A 22,587-nucleotide genomic window follows, 5' to 3' on the forward strand; every position below is an offset into this window, starting at 1 on the left:
GACATTGGAAAAGGGTTGTTGGGTAAGGTTTACCTCAAAATCTGCACCTTGGTAGGTGCTCCAGATAGTGTGAATAATATGAGGAAGAATCAAGCACGACCGGAAGAATGGCCTAAAATTTGGCAGCTAAAAGGTGTAGATCCATGCATTTGGGCTGCAAAAACCCAAGTGAGCAGTACAATATAGGGGGTGAAATAGTTCTCGAAAGAAAAGCAGAATCTGGGAGTAACATTGAAGTGGCCAAACAAGTTAAAAAAAAAAAAATAGTGATATCAAAAGCCATAACGATGCTTAGGTGTATAAGGATTGGAATGGCCAGCAGAAATATCGAGGTGTTAGCACCTTTCGATAAATTTCTGGTAAGACCTCATTTGGAATACTGTATATAGTTCTGAAGATCACACCTTCAACAGGATATACAGAAAAAAGGATAGAACTGGTCCAGAAAGCGGCTAATAAAATGGACAGTTGTCTTCATCAAAACGTTTATGGGGACAATTTAAAGATCTCAATTTATACAGTATGCTTTGGAAGAAAGGTGGGAGAGGGAAGATATGATAGAACCTTTTAAATACACTACATGGAACAAATGCATAAGAAGTGGGCCTATTTCACTGTGGTTACAACTACAGCCTTGGCACCCTGAGGTTGTGGGTTCAAATCCCGCACTTCTCCTTGCGATCCTGGGCAATTCACTTAATCCCCATTGCCCCAGCTACATTAGATAGAGTGGGAGCCCACCAGGACAGGCAGGGAAAAATGCTTGAGTACCTGAATAATTTGTAATAAATTGTAGGATATGCGGAATATAAATTATTTAAAAATAAAGAAAGCAAGCCCTGGAACAAGGAGGCATAGGATAAAGGTGACTCGAGTGATTTAAGGAAATTTTTCTCTACAGAAAGGGTGGTGGATATGTTGAATGGCATCCCAGCAAAGGTGGTGTAGGCAAAGACTGCATTTGGATTCAAGAAAGCCTGGGACAAGCACATAGGATCTCTAATGGAGAAGAAGGGATAGTAGAGATTGGTAAGTGGCACAGAGGCACAGACTGGATAGTTCCTATGGCCTTTTCTCTGTTTTCTGTTTCTGTATCTCAAGGAATGGACTAGGGTGATGAGAGAGATTGCACTCACTATCAAGTCAAGTGACTATCTTCAATGAATGAAGACTGATCAATCAAAGTCTGCCCATGATGACGACGGAAGGCGAGGACTTCACTGGTGAGCATACATCAGGACTTCCATGGAGCAGAGCATAATTTATTGGAAAGGTATATGGAGCAATTCTATAACTGAGCATCTCACAAAGCAAACCGATCGTGTACTGATTGGTTTGTGACCCCTTTTTGATCAAATTTCCCTCCGGCCTGATTCACTTACCTCTCCTGCGATCCGCTTCCAATCCATGCATGCAAATGAGGGGAAACACATGCAAAGTAGGCAGAGACGCGATTCACAACGCTAAATTTCACAACCGACTGGGCTGGCCAATCAATTGAAGAAGCAACTGCTGGGGAGCAGTCAAAAATGTCTTTCCGACTCTCCTGTTCTATTGAAGCCCTGCTCTCTGCCCTGTCAGCCCCGTTCTCCTGCAGCCCTGATCTGCCTGCCCCGAACAATGAACGCTTCCCGCTGCCCTGATCTGCCTGCCCAAAGCTAGAGAAAGAGGCAGCTGTGGCCGAGTCGAGGCCAATTCTTAACCCATCTCCGTGGAGCCAGAGGCCTCAATGTGTCAGCTGGGTCCATGCAAGTAGGGACGATTACTGGGGAAGTCATGCGGCTGCAGGCAGGCTCAGTGATGTGTCTCTCTCTCTGGCTCTCGCGCACCCACACCCCTGGGCTTGCCTGCCCCGAGCGCCTGCCTGACATGTCCTCTCTGCTCCCCCCTGGCTCTGCCGCCTTCCCTGCAGTGCGAGCCCGCGGGTTTAAAGTGGGGCTGCACGCCACAGTACAACCCCGCTTTAAACATGCATGCTCGCACAGCAAGGAAGGTGACAAGAGCAGGGCTTGGAAGGGGAAAGCAGCAGAGTCGGCTCACGTGAAAGTTAAAAAAAAAAAAGGTTGGGTCTAGACGCAGGCGCAGACCATCTACAGATGGTCTGCGCATGCTTTGGGATCACAGACCTGCTATCCGTGCTGGCAGATGGGGGAATTCCTCCGATCGCCCCCATCTGCATATTTTTGTTTCCTGAATTCGTCAGACCTGCCCGGATTGGGCCTGATTGGGCATGTTGGTGAATCTGGCTCTAAGCGCCAGAAGGGCACATGGTATCAGGGCACCGAGTAGATGTGGTGTAACCAGTAATTAGTGCAAATTAGCACTTGTTAAGGATAATTATTGATTGCAATTATCAATTAAAGCTAATTAGTTTATGCTTGTAGCTGACCGTATTCAATAACTGTGTGCCTAAATTTGGGCAACATTTATAGAATTTGGGGGAATTTTCTTAGAGTTCACATTTGGCATTTTAATTTGTTAACCTGATGTTTTCAAGTGAAGTTTCCAAATATTTATTACTTTTCATAACTGATGTGTGATCATTTTATAACTCTATCATAGGCCAATTTCTAATTCAAGTTTTATAATTGTAGATGTGGCCACCTATTTGATACAGAGAAAAATAACAGAGGCCCCATTAGTTTGAAACAAAGTGTACATTTGTTTTGTCAATCTCAGCTACAAAATCACTTTTCTTTCATGTTCTTGGAGTAGTCAATCAGTTTTTCCAAAGCTGGAGAATGCTGAAGCATGTGATTCACAATAACTTGAGATTTTGTGTCATCAGTTAGCATGATGAAGGAATTATATTTTTGCTGTGAAATTTTCTGAAAATTAAAGTTTCCGTGGAAAATGTTTAACCTTTGAAGTAAGCTATATAGAAAAGAGGCCCATTCACTTTGTGATGGCTTGGTTACCCCCCTGAACTGCTTTTGGCAAACATCTATACATCTTTCATATATCTCTTCATCATGTTACACATTTGAAGTGGTAATTTCTATAAGAATATAAAAGATATAAGTCATATGCAATGATTGGAGGGTGAGCTCCGCAGCGGGGTTAGTCCTCACAGAGCTTCATGTCTCTAAGCATATATGAATGTGAAGCATATCTATACGGAGAAGTTAATTGAATTTGTCATACACTATATGAGTGAGATTATTATTTTTGTAGCTTGATTTTTTTCTCTCTCATTGTTTTGAATTATATACCCTGGTTCTTGTTTAAGTCCGTAAATGTGTCAGATGCTGTGCTGACATTTACGGCCTCTTTTACAATGCTACGCTAGCATCTGCGCTGCGCTAATGGCCCCGAAGCCCATAGAGATTTAAAGGGCTTTGAGGCTGTTGCCGCTAGAGCGGCTTTGTAAAAGAGGCCGTTAAACTGGTATAGTCGGATGGTGTGTAGAAGGGTTCATAGACAAAACCGCCGAAGACAAAGGCGCACGCCGACAACTGAGCGCAAGATGGAAGCATGCGCCGAAGAAAAAGAGTGTTTTTAGGGGCTCCGACTGGGGGTTTGTTGGGGAACCCCCCCCCCCCACTTTACTTAATACAGATTGCAGCGGCGTTGTGGGGGGTTTGGGGGGTTGTAACCACCCTCATTATACTGGAAACTTAACTGTTTCCCTGTTTTTTAGGGAAAAAGTTAAGTTTTCAGTAAAATGTGTGTGTGGGGGGGGTTATAACCCCCCAAACCTCCCACAATGCCCCCACAATGCGGTGCAATCTGTATAAAGTAAAGTGGAGGGATTTCCCCCCACGCCCCCTGTCGGAGCCCTTTAAAACAGTCATTTTCTTCGGCGCGCACCTCCGCGTTGCGCTCAATTGTCTGCGCGCGCCTTTGTCTCGGCGCGCTTTTGACCTGACACCGTGTAGAAGTGTAAGACAGTATAGTCTGTTGAAACTGAATATTGTAAAAAAAAAAAAAAATAAAACCTGTGGGAAAAAGAGAACTAAGCAAATGTGTGAACTGCATGATAAATCAAAACTAGTAGTTGAATAAACCTCTGGAGAAAGGAGATGAGTTAAGTGTGAGTGAACGGTGAGAGTTCAAATCAACAGAAAGATAGAGACAGGGAGAGAGAGAGGGAGAGAAAGTGGTGGGAGGTCCAGCTTCCTGGAGTGGTACAATGCGGTTTGTTGTGCTCATTTACTGATATACTTGACCTGGGCATGAGCCACTTATAGAATGTGTGAGAAGATTAGGCTGCCAGAGAAACTCATTGTTTCATGACACTGGCCTGTGATGTCCCTCTTAGATTCTGCTGTCTGGTTGCAGCTGAGCCTCTTCCTCATAGCACGGGGTATGTAGGTCTTCTGTGTAGTCTGGAACCAATGTATAACTGTATTTTCATGCAAATCTGTTCAACTTAAATGGGCTTCATCCCTTGAATATCTGTTGACCATTGGCTTAACAGTCTTAAAAATTTCTTGCCTCTTTATTCACGGCACAACAAAGGGCTCCTTTTACTATGCTGCGATAGCGATTTTAACGCGCGCATAGTGCGTGCAGAATTGCCCCGCGCGCTAAACGCTAACGCCAGCATTGAGCAGGCGTTAGTTCTAGCCGCATAGCGCCGGTGTAGCGCGCGCGCTAAAAACGCTATCGCAGCTTAGTAAAAGGAGCCCAAAGTTTTTGCTTCTTCAACACTTTCAGGTGTATCTTACGGATTTTTGGCATGAAAATCACATTTAAAATTACTTATCACATACCGTGTTAACAAAAAAGTGCATTTTTATAATTTCTTGTTATACTTTCAGGCGAATGCAATTAATTCTTAGCCTAATTATTTTTTATTATTATTTAATTTTATTAGTTTTATAGAGACAACTTATACAAAGTGCAACACTTCTCTTATCAAATTCAACAAACAACACTTTCCATACTATGTCAAATTCTTAATAAAGGCCTATTGCTCACATTATACCTTGCTGGATATAGTATGGGCATGTCCAAGCGTACATTCTGGGCAGGTTGCATAACGTCTATGGAAATGAGGCAGTCTAGACATGCCTGGGCATGCCTGTACATGGGCTTGATGGATGCTACCTGAAAAGGCTATGGGCTAGATTCACAAAGCAAACCGATTGTGTACCGATCGGTTTGCGACCCCTTAGTGACCAAATTCCCCTCTGGCCCAATTCACTTACCTCTCTGCCGACTATCCTCCGATCCGTGCATGCAAATGAGGGGAGGGACATTCAAAAGTAGGGAAGGCAGCGATTTACAACACAAAATTTTCGATCTGACTGGCCTGGCCGATCCACTCCTACAGCGACAATCATGCACAGACAATGGTGGGCAGACAATCGCATGCAGGACATCAGTACACTAAATTAAAACACAATTTTAAAGTGCTCCGAGGGTGTGTGTGTGTGTGTGGGAACCCCCACTTTACTTAGAACTGTTTGCACTCCCGTTACAGAGGAAACTATAATTTTTCCCTAAAAAAGAGGGAGAAAAGCTGTTTCCTCTATAATGGAGGGGTCCCCCCCAAACCCCCACAACAGGACCACCAACTATTCTAATTAAAGTGGGGGGGGGTCCACCCCAACACCTCCTTGGAGCGCTTTAAAATTGTGTTTTAATCCAGCGCACTGACATTCTGCGCGTGATTGTCTGCCCAGCAATGTCCGTGCGCAATTGTCTCATGTGGTTTAGTCTGTGTACCCTGGAGACCTTATGGCCTTCCCTCAATATATTCTGTTTCACCTGTTTTTCTGCCTCAGATATTTCTAGATTCCAGGTTTGGCATTCTTCTCCTGTCAGCCAGACTGCTAAGCACAAAGAGATCCTCAGCGCAAAGTGTATCCTTAGCCTCTGGCTCCCTTCATGTTAGTGCCAGTTGCACACAGTAAGTTATTTCTTTATGGTTATTTTAAATTGCTATGCATTCTTGTTCTAATTCTTATTTTATAAATTACAGAGCAGAACAGAATTGTGTATTGTATGCTGGGAATTTCCCAGTGCCCCTCCTTTTTTGTATTTTGTTCCAGTGGAGCTAGATTGCTTTGGAATGTAACTGGAGGAGACACTGTGCTCCACCACTATGTGGGAGGTGCTCAAAGCTTTAAACATTCTCACTTCTGCAAGTCCAGTTCTCGGGAACAGATTGATCACCATATGTATGGACTCCGGAGAAGATTAACAGAAAGAAGATTATCCAAGAATCTAATCTTACATTAAGGGCCTAATTAGTGCTTTTAATTGCCCATTAATCAATTGAGTTGAACACAAATTCCAGCTTCCAACTAGGCAACTTATATAGAATATAAGACTAGCCTTACTTGGTCAAACCAATGGATCATCAAGCCCAGTAGCCCATTCTCATGCTGGCCAATCCAGGTCACTAGCATCTGGCAAAAACTCAAAGAGTAGCAATATTCCATGTTACAGATCCAGGGCAAGCAGTGGCTTCCCCCATATCTTTCTCAATAAAAGACTATGGACTTTTCCTCTAGGAAATTGTTCAAACCTTTCTTAAAACTAGCTACACTGTCCACTCTTTCCACAACCTCTGGCAATGCGTTCCAATCCAGAGCTTAACTATTCTCTGAGTGAAAAAATATTTCCTCCTATTGATTTTAAAAGTATTTCCCCGTAACTTCATCGAGTGTCCCCCTAGTCTTTGTACTTTTTGATGGAGTGAACAATCAATCCACTTGTACCCATTCTGCTCCACTCAGGATTATTTAGACTTCAATTATATCTCCCCTCAGCCGTCTCTTTTCCAAACTGAAGAGCCCTAACCTTTTTAGTCTTTCCTCATACGAGAGGAGTTCCATCCTCTTAATCATCTTGGTCACTCTTCTTTGAACCTTTTCTAGTGCCTATATAACTTTATTGAGATAAGGAGACCAGAATTGAATGCGATACTGCAGGTGGGGTCGCATTATAACATTCTTAGGCTTGTTAACCATTCTTTTTTTTAATAATTCCTAGCATCTTGTTTGCTCTTTTGGCTGCCGCCACACATTACCCAAAGTTCTATACTTTTCCCTTTACTTTTCAATATCTGCCTGGCTCCCTTATTGACTGTCAATCTATCGGCTTTACTGCCTATAGGGTGAATGATATACAGATCATTCACCCTATAGATCCTACCAACCCCTCTTAAATTTGCATCATCAACTCAAAACTAGATTGTATCAGATTATGGTTAAGTGAAAACATTCTCTCTCTCAGTATTCCTAAAACAAATTGTCTTCTCTTCCCCCAGTCAGAGAGGCCAAACTTCGAATGGAAGAAACTCTAGCGAAGAACATTAAGAAAGGGGACAAATCCTTCTTCAGGTACATTAGCGACAGGAAAAAGAACACAGACGGGATAGTACGCCTTAGAACGCCAGAAGGAAACTATGTGGATACAGATTCTGATAAGGCCAAACTACTGAATGATTACTTCTGTTCAGTCTTCACCTGCGAGGCATCAGGGCACGGGCCACGGCTGGAAGCAAAGCAAAGCATGGAAGACCCATTTCAGAATTTTGAGTTCACACCAACTGATGTTTACAGAGAACTGTCAAGACTTAAGGTGAACAAAGCTATGGGACCGGATAATTTGCACCCAAGAGTGCTCAGAGAGCTATGCGATGTTCTGGCAAAACCGTTAGCCACGCTCTTCAATCTCTCCCTAGGTACGGGGAGAGTCCCCCTAGACTGGAAAACAGCCAACGTTGTTCCTCTGCACAAAAAGGGCTGCAAAGCAGAGGCTGCGAATTACAGGCCGGTGAGTCTCACATCAATAGTGTGTAAACTCATGGAAACCCTGTTTAAAGGTAAATTAGACACAATATTGGATGAGGGAAATCTGAGGGATCCCTGTCAACATGGATTCACTAGGGGCAGGTCATGCCAATCCAATCTTATCAGCTTCTTTAACTGGGTGACAGGAAAGCTAGACTCGGGAGAGTCTCTAGACATAGTATACTTGGATTTCAGTAAAGCTTTTGACAGTGTCCCGCACCGCAGATTATTAAACAAGATGAAATCGATGGGGTTGGGTGAGAAACTAACTGCATGGGTCACTGATTGGATGAGTGGAAGACTTCAGAGAGTGGTGGTCAACGGCACCCTCTCTGAGACATCGGAGGTGACTAGTGGAGTGCCGCAGGGATCAGTCCTGGGACCATCCCTTTTCAACATATTCATAGGGGACTTGACCCGGGGGCTTCAGGGTAAAGTAACACTGTTTGCTGACGACGCCAAACTGTGTAATATAGTAAGTGAAAGCAATCTCATGGATAGTATGACGCAAGATCTGATCACGTTAGAAAACTGGTCCTCGACATGGCAGCTGGGCTTCAACGCTAAGAAGTGTAAGGTCATGCATCTTGGCAATAGAAATCCTTGCAGAACATACACCTTGAATGGAGAAGCACTAGCTAGGACTTCAGAAGAACGGGACTTGGGAGTTATCATCAGTGCAGACATGAAGGCTGCCAAACAAGTGGAGAAGGCCTCATCCAAGGCAAGGCAAATGATGGGATGTATCAAGAGAAGCTTCATCAGCCGCAAACCTGAAGTCATCATGCCACTTTACAGATCATTGGTGAGACCTCATCTGGAATACTGTGTGCAATTCTGGAGGCCGCATTACCGTAAAGATGTGCTTCGAGCCGAGTCGGTCCAGCGGATGGCCACTAGAATGGTCTCCGGACTCAAGGGTCTCTCATACGAAGAAAGACTGGGCAAGTTGAAGCTCTATACTCTAGAGGAGCGCAGGGAAAGGGGTGACATGATTGAGACATTTAAATACGTTACAGGTCGTGTCGAGATGGAAAACGACATATTCTTTCCCATGGGACCCTCGGTTACAAGGGGGCACCCGCTTAAACTCAGAGGAGGGAAATTTAGTGGTGACGCCAGGAAGTACTTCTTCACGGAAAGGGTGGTGGATCATTGGAACAAACTTCCGATGCAGGTGGTCAAGGCCGCCAGCGTGCTCGACTTTAAGAATAGATGGGATATCCACGTGGGATCCCTACGAGGGTCGAGCTAAGGAACTAAGTCATCAGCACTCAGACTTAATGGGGTGGGTCAGTGGAGTGGGCAGACTTGATGGGCTGTGGCCCTTTTCTGCCGTCACCTTTCTATGTTTCTATGTTTCTAAAGATAATATTCAACTCGCAGCTCCTTTATCCATTGAAAATACTTCAATTGAATCAGGCAGCACAATCAAAATCTCGGGTGTTATCATCGATAGTAAGTTAACTTATCACCCTCAAATCAGTTCAGTAGTCAAAAATTGCTTCTATAAACTTAGAATGATAAGGTCTCTAGCTGGCATTCTGGACCTTCAATCTTTAAATATTTTGATTCACTCTCTCATTTCTAAAATTGACTACTGCAACTCATTATACAATGGTATATGCCAGAAAGACACTAGACGCCTTCAATTAATTCAAAATACTGCCATTAAGATCATAACAAATTCTAAAAAATACAATTATGTCACCCAGAATAACATAAACTCGCCGTCTTAACATTCAAAACCCAAAAAACCAATGAACCTGCCTTTATCAATAGACTTCTCATTCCACATGATCCACCTAGTGCCCTAAGGTCCACCATGTACCCTCATTAAAGATTATCAGCACTCGCCAGGCTACCACCTTCTCTGTTGCAGCTTTAACGGGATCAATGAGGATGTAAACCACTTGAAGTGATGCTACTTGGTGGTAGTCTGAGGATCCTTGAACGTTGAAGCCTTGCTACGTGGTGTAATAGGGAAAGATTGCTATATGAGTTGGATTTTCCTTTTGAAGATTTATTATAAGGACTTGTGATAATGCCTGTGAATCACCACATCCGCATTAAGCAGTAACACCAGCTCTTTAGTAAAAAGACCTCTACACTAGAGAGTTGCGCGGGGAAAGAAATCCCACCCATCCCCGCCCATCCCCACCAGGATCATCTCCATCTCCACCCGTCCCAGTCAGGATCCTCTCTATCCCCACCCATCCCCACAAGGAATTACCTCCATCCCCGCCCGTTCCCATAAAAAAGCAGCAATTACTTCTGACAGGATCATCAATTCCACATTCTTTTGTGTCTGCGCTGCTGTTTTCCTTGTGGAATCTCTTTGGTGGTACCCTTTTTTTGTTTTCTGTTCAGGTAATTAACTTATAAACCCCCTCTTTTACTAAGGCTGATGTGTCCATTATATTATATGGATGAACCCTGCTTCCAAAGCCTTCCATCCCTGTGGGCTAGAGGGGGGTCCCCGTGGGAGTCCCATAGGTTAGGGGGGATTCCCGCGGGACCCGCAAGATCCCCGCGATCCCTGTTCCTGTGCAGACCTCTACTCTACACATATTAAATAGAGGCAGCATTGGAGGGCACTCCCAGGGTATGGTTTAAATGTATATCAACCTCCCAGGCAGCATTCGACAAACACCCACATACTTCCAATTCAGGAAAACACTGAAAACTCACCTTTTTTTCCTCCGTGCATTGACCCTTTCCCATGCAGTCCCCTGCATGATATCTTCCTTGCAATTTCTTTGTAATATCTATGTCTCTCTAGCAATTCTAATATTGTGTAAACCACAATGAATCCCAGCTGACATTTGCAGGATACAAGAGTTGATATGGTATGGTATGGTATCAAAATCAGAGAAAAGCAGGGAGGAGGGGTAGCACTATACATTAAAGAAAACATCAAGACTACCAGAATCACAGATGTTAGATATTCCGGGGAATCCCTCTGGGTGAACCTGGCCAGAGGGAACGAAAAATGCTTATACCTTGGTGTGGTATATAGACCTCCTAGACAACAGGAAGACAAGGACATAGAACTGATCGAAGACATTGAAAACATCACCTTGCGTGGGGACACAGTACTGTTAGGGGATTTTAATATGCCCGATACAGATTGGAATGCACTTACCGCACAAACTAGCGGCAGTAGAAGGTTGTTAACCTCCATAAAGGGTGCACAGCTCAAACAATTGGTATTGGAGCCCACCAGGGACCAGGCGTTACTAGACCTGGTACTCACCAACGGAGACAGCGTATCAGAAGTTTCGGTAGGTGATACGCTGGCCTCCAGCGACCATAACATGATTTGGTTCAACCTTCGGAAGGGTTTCTCCAGATCGACCACAACAACAAAGGTCCTAAATTTTCGTGGCACTGACTTCAAACGCATGGGAGACTTCGTCCATCGGGCACTGCAAGACCATGCCGAAACCAGTAATGTAGAGGCTATGTGGGCAAACCTGAAATCTACCCTACATGAAGCAATAAATCGCTATATAAAAACAACAAGCAAACGACGGAGGAATAACAGACCCCAGTGGTTCACTACAGAAATCTCGGACCTCGTTAAGAAAAAGAAAAAAGCATTTGTTTCCTACAAACATTCAGGAAGAGGAGCAGTAAAAGAAGACTATCTGGCCAAGTCCAAAGCTGTCAAAACGGCAGTCAGAGAGGCCAAGCTTCAGATAGAAGAGAATCTAGCAAAGGACATTAAGAAAAGGGATAAATCCTTCTTCAGGTACATCAGTGATAGGAAAAGAAACACAAATGGGATAGTACGCCTTAGGAAAGCAGACGGGACTTATGCAGAATCAGATTCCGATAAAGCCGAACTACTAAACGAATACTTCTGCTCAGTCTTTACCTGCGAGGCGCCAGGGTCCGGTCCACAGTTGCAAGCAAGGCATAGCTCAGATGACCCGTTCTGGAATTTCGAGTTTACACCCAGCAGCGTCTACTGTGAGCTATCAAGACTCAAAGTGAACAAAGCCATGGGACCGGACAATCTACACCCCAGGGTGCTTAGAGAGCTGTGTGATGTCCTGGCAGAGCCATTGTCTGTGCTCTTCAATCTTTCCTTGAAGGCGGGAAAAGTCCCCTTGGACTGGAAAACAGCCAATGTAATCCCACTCCACAAAAAGGGCTGCAGGACAGAGGCTGAGAATTACAGACCGGTGAGTCTCACATCCATAGTGAGTAAACTCATGGAAACACTAATTAAGCATAAATTAGATACAATCCTAGACGAGAAGAATCTACGGGATCCCCGCCAACATGGATTTACCAGAGGCAGGTCCTGCCAATCCAATCTGATTAGTTTCTTTGACTGGATAACAAGGGAACTGGATGTGGGTGAGTCCCTGGATGTCGTTTACTTGGATTTTAGTAAAGCTTTTGATAGCGTTCCGCACCGCAGACTATTGAACAAGATGAAATCAATGGGACTGGGAGAGACGTTAACTACATGGGTCAGTGATTGGCTAAACAGTAGACTTCAGAGAGTGGTGGTAAATGGTGCCCCTTCAAAAACGTCGGAGGTGATCAGTGGAGTGCCTCAGGGCTTGGTCTTGGGCCCGATCCTCTTCAACATATTTGTGGGAGATCTGACTCAGGGGCTTCAGGGTAAAATCACATTATTCGCCGATGACGCCAAACTATGCAACATAGTAAGTGAGAACACTTTACCAGACAGTATGACGCAGGACCTACTTCTATTGGAACATTGGTCCTCGACTTGGCAGCTAAACTTCAATGCTAGAAAATGTAAGGTCATGCACCTCGGCAGCAGGAATCCATGCAAAACTTACACACTAAATGGTGAAACCTTAGTTAGGACCAAGGCGGAACGTGATTTGGGGGTGATCATTAGCGAAGACATGAAGACTGCCAATCAAGTGGAGAAGGCTTCATCAAAGGCAAGACAAATGATGGGTTGCATCCGAAGAAGTTTTATCAGCCGGAAGCCCGAAGTTATAATGCCATTGTACAGATCCATGGTGAGGCCTCATCTGGAGTATTGTGTACAATTCTGGAGGCCACATTATCAAAAGGATGTGCTGAGAGTTGAGTCAGTTCAAAGAATGGCCACCAAAATGGTCTCGGGACTCAAAGACCTCCCGTATGAAGAAAGGCTGAATAAATTGCAGCTATATTCACTTGAAGAACGTAGAGAGAGAGGAGACATGATAGAGACGTTTAAATATATCACCGGCCGTATTGAGGTGGAAGATGATATCTTCTTTTTTAAAGGCCCCTCTGCCACAAGAGGCCATCCGCTGAAAATCAGGGGTGGGAAATTTCATGGCGACACCAGGAAGTTCTTCTTCACCGAAAGGGTGGTCGATCGTTGGAATGAACTTCCACCTCAGGTGATTCAGGCCAGCAGCGTGAAGGATTTTAAAAGGAAATGGGATACACATGTGGGATCTCTAGGGGGGTAAATTCAAGGGGGTAGGGTTGTTGGAGTGGGCAGACTTGATGGGCTGTGGCCCTTTTCTGCCGTCATCTTCTATGTTTCTAATGTGTAGTCCAAGAGAGAACAGGGTAAAACCAGCAACAGAAATGCAAGAAAAAAAGCCCTTTATTAATAATAATAATAATAATAATAACTTTATTTTTGTATACCGCAATACCACAAACAGTTCAGAGCGGTTTACAATGCAAGAGACTGTACATACACAGCGAAGATACAATGCAAGGGAATGTAATATGCAGTTGAGAGCACTTTACAATGCAGGGGACTGTACATATTCAGCATGGGTGTTTAAATAGCGAAGATACAATGCAGATTTACAATGCAAGAGCCTGTACATATACAGCGCAGATATAGATATGGCTTCTACAGACCAGCAGCCAGTATCTGTTTTCATACAAAATGTCCTTTCAAGGGGGGGTTACCTGTGAGAGGTGCAGCATTTCCAGAGGTGTTCCTGAGCCCCGGACGACAGCAGCACTCTGACTACATCGTGAGTGGCTGACTTCGGGTCCCGAATCTCGGCGGGCACCCGCGGAGACAACAGCCCTGACGTCAGCCGGGTTCTGCACTAGCAAGTGAAAAGGACGCCGCTACTGTTTGCCTGTGGGGGTTACCTGTGAGAGGTGCAGCATTTCCAGAGGTGTTCCTGAGCCCCGGACGACAGCAGCACTCTGACTACATCGTGAGTGGCTGACTTCGGGTCCCGAATCTCGGCGGGCACCCGCGGAGACAACAGCCCTGACGTCAGCCGGGTCCTGCACTAGCAAGTGAAAAGGACGCCGCTACTGTTTGCCTGTGGGGGTTACCTGTGAGAGGTGCAGCATTTCCAGAGGTGTTCCTGAGCCCCGGACGACAGCAGCACTCTGACTACATCGTGAGTGGCTGACTTCGGGTCCCGAATCTCGGCGGGCACCCGCGGAGACAACAGCCCTGACGTCAGCCGGGTCCTGCACTAGCAAGTGAAAAGGACGCCGCTACTGTTTGCCTGTGGGGGTTACCTGTGAGAGGTGCAGCATTTCCAGAGGTGTTCCTGAGCCCCGGACGACAGCAGCACTCTGACTACATCGTGAGTGGCTGACTTCGGGTCCCGAATCTCGGCGGGCACCCGCGGAGACAACAGCCCTGACGTCAGCCGGGTCCTGCACTAGCAAGTGAAAAGGACGCCGCTACTGTTTGCCTGTGGGGGTTACCTGTGAGAGGTGCAGCATTTCCAGAGGTGTTCCTGAGCCCCGGACGACAGCAGCACTCTGACTACATCGTGAGTGGCTGACTTCGGGTCCCGAATCTCGGCGGGCACCCGCGGAGACAACAGCCCTGACGTCAGCCGGGTCCTGCACTAGCAAGTGAAAAGGACGCCGCTACTGCGGCGCGGCCGCAGGGCGTGGCCGCAGGGCGTGGCCAAAGGGGCGTGCCCTAAGGGGCACGTTTAGCCCCTTGGGAGCCCCTTTGGAGACATTGGGAGACATTGGATAAGGATTGCTGGAGCTGTATGCTAGTAAGTTAGTAAGTTGTATAATTAATCAAATGGGGAAAAGGAAAGCTAAACCCAAAGTATCGACCCCAGTAATAGTTGGCCCTATAGATAGACACTTTATGTCTTCTGATGTCAGAGGAGGTAATCAGGATGCTGCATCTTTGTCAGGGGCATCGCTTAGCCCTCTGGAAAGAACTCCTCCTCCTCTACCTAAAATAGCTGTGGGTTTGGATTCCCAAAGTGGTTCCAATTCTCAAACTGTGGTTCCTACGGAGCAGGAGGCATCTTCTTCATTATTTTATGAAGAAATGCCTAAAGCTATCTCTTTCCAAAGAGAAGCTTTTGCTCCATTAGAAACCCGGAATGAGCCACAGGAAATTTCCCTTAAAGATTTATGGTCAATAAATGTTAGAGTAGAAGAGTTGTTAACATCAGTGGTAACACAAAATGTTAAATTTTCAAAAGAAGTAGTTACTAAATTAGAAAATATTGATTCAAATTTGAAAATTGTTGAGAAACGTTCTCTGACTATGGAATCGCAAGTATCAATATTACAAACCTTGTCATCTTCTGTCCTTAAAGATTCACATATTACCTATACAAAATTTGAAAAAATGGAGAATTTGCTTAGGGCAAGGAATCTAAGATTTGTCAATTTTCCAAAAACCCATTTATTGACTTCAGAGATTTTGATTCGTAAATATTTTAAAGAAATTTTGGGATTGGCAGATCCGGACTCCTTGCCAATAACAAATATGTATTATATTCCACAGAGAAAGAAAGTTTTGGCAGAAATGGGATTAGATCAGTTGGAACAGATAGAATTTGATTTAACAGGTTTTTTGGAAGATTCACAAGATGTAATCCAAACTAGGTCTACGTTATTAATAACTTGTGCTAGGGAATTAGATAAATCTTTAATTATGAAGGCTTATTTTCAGAATAAGCAAGCAAAGTTTTGTGGATATAATGTGTTAATATTTCCGGATGTAGCCCAGGCTACACAACTTAGAAGAAAGTCATTTTTGAACTTAAAATCAAGATTGTTGGCCTTGGGAGCTACTTTTTACTTGAAGTTTCCATGCAAATGTTTAGTGAAATTTAAGGAGAATGATTATATATTTTGGGATTCTATACAATTAGAGCAGTTTCTAAAACTTCATGAAACACAAGTAATTGCCACTTGATTTAACTGCAATATGAGTTCAGTAGAATAATGCACTGTTAAATTGATCTTAGTTTTAAGATCTTGATTATATTTTTGTTTATAGTTGAAGTTAAGATCAGGATAATCCCCCGTAATGAGGACTTGAGGACAATGAAAGTAATGTAAGATTAATTCTTTAATTCTTGAAGATTGTGATATTATGTTCCTTGTATTATTATTTGTATAAATGATAATGTTTAAAATTAATAAATAAAAAAAAAAAAAAAAAAAAATGTCCTTTCAACATGACTGTTTCAGCGTCCACCTAGGGTTACCAGACGTCTGGATTTCCCCGGAAATGTCCGGGGGGGGGGGGGGGAGAGTCTGGACGGCTTTTCAAAACCCGGCACTTTGTCCGGGTTTTGAAAACCTTCCGTCCAAATCGCATCGGGAAGGGGCATCGCACATGTACGGATGCAACACGGTGAAGTTACGTGCACGCCCGCATGCACATGACATCATTGTGTTGCGTCGTGTCCGCGCATGCATGGATGCTGTCTGGGGGCAGGGCTGGGAGGCAGAACGGGGCAGAACTGGGCAGGCCGGGGGGCGTGGCCATGGGTCTGGATTTTCCTTCAGGAAAATCTGGTAGCCCTATGTCCACCTGCATTAGAGGCCTGATCCAACAGATGTTTTTTTTTTTTTTTAAATTGTCTTTATTAGCAATTGCAAAGAGAACATACAACCAGGATCAAAACAAGAGCTGGCATAGAAAACAACATAGTAACATAATAGATGACGGCAGATAAAGACCCGAATGGTCCATCCAGTCTGCCCAACCTGATTCAATTTAAATTTATTTTTTTTTTATTTTTTCTTCTTAGATATTTCTGGGCAAGAATCCAAAGCTTTACCCGGTACTGTGCTTGGGTTCCAACTGCCGAAATCTCTGTTAAGACTTATTCCAGCCCATCTACACCCTCCCAGCCATTGAAGCCCTCCCCTGCCCATTCTCCACCAAATGGCCATACACAGACACAGACCGTGCAAGTTTGCCCAGTAACTGGCCTAGTTCAATATTTAATATTATTTTCTGATTCTAAATCTTCTGTGTTCATCCCACGCTTCTTTGAACTCAGTCACAGTTTTACTCTCCACCACCTCTCTCGGGAGCGCATTCCAGGCATCCACTACCCTCTCCGTAAAGTAGAATTTCCTAACATTGCCCCTGAATCTACTACCCCTCAACCTCAAATTATGTCCTCTGGTTTTACCATTTACCATTACACTAGAAAACCATGACAGCAAATGTGTCACAAAACAGGAGCCCAATGGCTGGATGCCCATCACAATTAGCATATGTATGAAACAGAGAAAAAAAGGAAACCTAGGACATGGAAATCAAATTGAAGGGATAAACAAAAGGAAACAAAAAATTATATTAGTCCAAACTAGAACCAGCATATATTACCCCTAACAATCTTTTTCTTTACCCTATCAGTATGGGCCATAACTTATGTGTACAAAGCAGTCACAAACTCTAGCTCTTTAAACATCCAATCACAGTATCACTCCAACAGTTAAAAAGAGCAAAAGCAATAAAAGATGCTGACAATAACAGGCCTACATTCACACATTATATAGCAATCAGCCTGATATATGGGTCTGCTCTTGTCAACAGAAGAGATGGTAAATCCAAATTAAATGGGCTATGTATTGCTAGCCTCCTATAACCCAAATGTCATCCCCAGTTAGTAAAATAAACTAAAAGCAACTAAAATAGAATAGACTCTGCATGGCTGCACAATATTTAATGAGTAAATTGCTGTTAAAAGCATCTTTTTGAAAAGCAAACCATTTTAAGACTATTGCGAAGGGCACTAACTAACTAATAAAAATCCTTTTTGCCCTAATGAACATTAAGCATAGCCAAAATACCAAAAATGCAATCTTAGCTAATAAAACCTCTTCTTTCATGCACAGTCTGGCAAGACCTAGACAGAGGTGCAACTGTTCATCCAGAGCTGGTGTTAGGGAAGAGGGGAAACAGGGTAGCTACCTTGGACCCCAGGCTTCAATGGCCCCCATTAGCTGTGATGTCCTTCCCTTCTCACTCCAGTCTGAATCCCACATCTCTTCACCTTTAAAAATATAAAGGGGGTGACAGCATGGCAGCAATTCTCCAGTGTTGCCCGTGGCCTCCTCAGCACTGTTCCTCTTTAGTGGTCCGCCCAAGTGAAAACAGAAAGTAGTGTGGCAGACGAACAGTGCTGAGGTCACAGGCAGTGCTGGAGAATCACTGCCATGCCGTTGACCTCCTTTACATTTTAAAAAGTGAGGGGGTGCGGGCTTCAGACTGGAGTGGGAGAAAGGAAGAATCCTGTCTCATGGGGGCCCTCTAGAGGGAAGGAAGAGGAAGGGGGAGATACTGAATGGGAGGGCAGTTGGGAAGCGGAAGGGAGAGATGATAGACTCGGGGTTGATGGGGGAGGGAGAGAGAGAGATACTGGATGGAAGGGTGGGAAAATCAGGGGAGGGAGCGGGGGGATAGGAATTGGAGGGCCCTCTCCTTCATTTCTGCCCAGGCCCCAGCATGTCTGACACTGGTCCTGTATTTACCTTGGGGCATAACCAGAAGTTCAAAAACAGAGGTGACAATATTTGTCAAGGGGGACAGTATCAGCCCTGGTCTCTTTTCCCCTTCTTTCTTTTCTCTCTGTGTCCCTTACTTTCTCTTCACTGTTCTTTTCTATTAATAATTAATATCATCCTTGGGATGATAGACTACTGCAACATACTATACCTACCTTGTCCTGCGACCATGATGAAGCAATTGCAGACAATACAGAATATAGCCCTGAGACTTGTCTATTTCCTAAAAAAATATGACCATATCACAGAGGCATACCATGACTCGCACTGGCTTCCAATAGAAACGAGAGTGCACTTCAAATTCTACTGCTTACTTTACAAGGCTCTCAACGGAGAAAGCCCAACCTACTGGAATAACTGACTAAATCAATCCTCCTCAACCAGACACAGAAGATCCCACTCACTATTCACTCACCCATCATCCAAAGATGTCAAACGAAAAAAACTTTATGATAACCTAATAGCCTCCAAAGCAGCTAAACTGGACAGACAAATCACCACTCTGTTATCTTCGACTACAGACTACAAAGCCTTCAGGAGAGACATTAAAACCATACTCTTCAAAAAACACATAAAACCTATCCAATACAATCAATCTCAACCCAATATCCAGCACTCTATTTACCCTTAGATCTCTCTAATACTCTTTTATCTACCAAACGTTATCTAAAACCCATAATTTCACCCTATTCTTATCTCCTAAAGACCTCCACTTCCCTAACTCTTTACCCAATATATATTACATTAAAAATTCTATGTCATCGCTTATTCTATTCCTTCAAATTTTGAATGTAATTTTGTTTTAGTTTGGATGTAATCCGCCTTGAACCGCAAGGTAATGGTGGAATAGAAATCACTAATGTAATGTAATAATTGTAGTTCTAATCTAATCTTTAGTTTTATATACCGGATAATTCCCAGAGGGACTCGAGCCGGTTAACAAAATATAATCTTAAGACCATAGATGAACAGATAATAAAAAGAGAAAATAAAGAAATATCAAAGTGTTCTCTTTCCATTTGACCTTAATTGGTTCAATTATTTATTGTAAACTGCCTTGATGGATCTTCCAAATTCTTAATAAACTTGAAACGATTCAAAAAGGTTTAACTAAGCAGAAGACGCTCTTACCCAGTATTCAGCAGCACTTAACTGGGTAGTACTGCTGAATATATCCGCTAACTGGCCAATCTCTAGCAGCTAGATCAGGGGTAATTTGGGGTGGAGTTTGGGCGGAGCTAGCACTTATCCAGCAGCAATATTCAGTCTGCTAACCAGCTAAGCAAGTGCATCAAATTAGGACAAAAAGGGTGTCTTAACTTTATGCACCGAGTTAACCAGGCACTAGTCTGAATATCAGTCGGTGCCCAGTTAACTTCCAGGTCAGCGCATACATCTGGTTGTTCAATGCGGGGAGCTATACATGCCCTGGCATTGAATATCCAGGATTTCTTCAACCTATAGCTGAGAGCTGTTTACAGGCTGCATACTGTCATAAGTTAAATTACCCTGAGAATGTTTAAACATACAGTCCGTTCCAGATGCGTGATTTTGTGTACCTGCGGTTGCATCCATTGTAACCGATATTTCCCACTTGCGATGCTGTGTTTGCATATTTGCTGACCTGCTCTTAAAAAAACAGCTTCCTTTGCTTTTACTTTCACTTCGTGGTCTGGTGTTTGCTTCCAAATATGGCCCTCAAGCGTCCGGAGAGTGAATTACAAGCATCTATAGCAGCGGTTTATAAAGCTTTCCTTAATTGCTTCTGATAATCCACATTTTGGATTTTTAGATACTTGGAAGGCCACAGAAAAAATAGTTAGGGATCCTTTTACTAAGGCGCGCTAAATGCTGGCACATCTATAGAATCTAATGTTTAGCGCGTGCTAAATCGGCTAGCGCACCTTAGTAAAAGGACCCTATCTATTTTTTCTGCGACCCTCCAAGTGCCTACAAATCCAAAATGTGGCCTTGCAAAAGGTTTGAGTTTGAGACAGTTGATCTCTAGGTACTCCAATCTCTGTCCCAATCAGGATCCTCCTAACCCTATTTTCCCAATAGGATCCACTGTTCAGTTTCTGAAGTTTTGAGGCACAATGTGTACTGCTGGAACCTAACCTTCATTTTCCCATAGACTCAGGATTTTTTATATATATATATATTATTCATTTTAAAGCCAAAAATAAGTGCAACATATTTTACAGACATTTTACCCTTTAACAACACTTAGCTTCTATCAAATTATATTTATGACAAATACATATATCATCCCCCCCTTTATACATATCCAAGAATTACAATCTAATTAAAAGTATCTTCCCACCCTCCCAACCTGGACGTTGTCACAATCCTGTCCCTGTAGCTCAGCCTTTGCCAGGACAGGTTTTAGTTAAACCCTGCCCAGTTATCCAGAGAGCTGACCACGGGGATAGGATTGTGACCAGAGTTAAGGAGAAGGCTGTTTTTCCCTTGGATGCAGATTTTACTGATCTCGAGGGAGGAGAGGAGTGTGAGCAGAACAGCCCACAACAGCCCCAGAGGAATCTCCCTCCCTCTGGTTGCTCCCAGCTGAGGGGAATAATTAAAGTCCCAAAGAAAGTTAGGCAGATTTTGCAGGATCAGTAAAATTGACTCTTTGTGTTTTTTTTATTTCCTGCCTAGAAGGTGAATGTTATACAGCAGGACTTCCTTCCTTCAAGGGAAGCACGCCAGAGCAGCGCTAATGTAAGCGTAAGCCGGACCTACTTGAACCACGGGTACCGGCATCGCTACAACGTGTATGATCAAAGGGCAAAATCAGCAATCACAGAATTCTGTCAATGGCTCCCAAACATCCATAAATTTCTTATAATGTCCCTGTTGTATGGCCATCATACACTCCATTTTAAAAATGTGGCATAGAGATTCCCACCAAAAAGTATAATTTAACCAATCCCAGTTTTTCCAATTCCTCAAAATAAGTTGTATGGCAACCTCTGTCATAATAAAGAGAAGTTTATTATTATGGGAAGATATTTGGCTTTTGGCCCTCATTAACGTGCCAAATAGCACGATATCGTACGTCAATGCCACTGGATTTTCCAATAATTTATTCACTTGATCCTAAATGGATCTCCAAAATTTAAGTATCAATGGACAATAGAACAGTAAATGACAGTGCCAGCATCTATTAGATTTAGAACTATCCAATTTCTGTAAATGAACAGGGGTCCAAAAAGCTCTAGGTAACAAGAAAAACCATGTGTGTCTCATAGATGCAGATGCCATATTTTTTTTAAAAAAATAACTACTTAATAGAGAGATAAATTACTTAGTAATCTGTGACTAGCAGGTACTGTATATTAATTTTTTTCACAGTTATAGATCATTTAAAGTCCAAACTTATTGTGATTATGTAAAATAAATTCTATAAATAATTGTGAAGTGCTCAGACCAGATAACCCATATAGTAGTGATGTCACTACAATGAGGTTAACAAGGGGACCATCATTGCCTTCACTTGTCCCCTACCCTCCCTGAATATTGAATGCTAAATCCAATCTAATGATGGTACTTATCTGCGTTCAGGGGCAGTTCATGTTGGTGCTGTTAACTCTCATTGGTGACTGGTGCAAATTAAAGTGCTAGTGCTTCATTAAAATCTTGTTAGTTCTTTCTTAGAAAAACTCCCGTCCCCACGACCCGGATTTCATCTCTTCGTCAGGGAGGGACACTAAGAAAAATCGAACAGCAAACTAGAAATATATAATGACAAAATATGCAAGGTTATAGAATAATAATTCTACCATCTAAGCGCTATTAAATTCTTAAAAGGCTCTTATAATCAATTTCATATATAAATCTTAAATGCAAGTGTTACCTGATATCGGCTCACTGTGATCAGAGTTGTTCAAAGTGGACTGAGCGGATGAAGCTCACTTCACGTTGTTATTTTTGTTATTTTTTGTTATTATTTGTTATTATTTGTTATTCGCGATTTCACGGTTCACAAACATTTTCAGGAACCATACTACTGGAATAACAAGAACAGAGTGTATTTGAGTCAATAATTAGTGGCACTTATCCAAGTAGGAAT

At 43.3% G+C, this 22,587-nt stretch overlaps 1 long non-coding RNA gene across 1 annotated transcript in view; it reads left to right on the forward strand.

The window, feature by feature from the left end:
* The window catches only part of LOC117358820, a 71,301-nt gene that overhangs the window by 38,236 nt on the left and 10,478 nt on the right, over positions 1–22,587 (forward strand). The window contains exons 3-5 of the long non-coding RNA XR_004539098.1: positions 902–1,029; positions 5,733–5,857; positions 15,985–16,042. This is a non-coding gene — a long non-coding RNA (uncharacterized LOC117358820). The remainder of the gene's footprint in view (positions 1–901; positions 1,030–5,732; positions 5,858–15,984; positions 16,043–22,587) is intronic.

Source organism: Geotrypetes seraphini, chromosome 4, assembly GCF_902459505.1.
Source record: "Geotrypetes seraphini chromosome 4, aGeoSer1.1, whole genome shotgun sequence".
Lineage (NCBI taxonomy): Eukaryota > Metazoa > Chordata > Amphibia > Gymnophiona > Dermophiidae > Geotrypetes > Geotrypetes seraphini.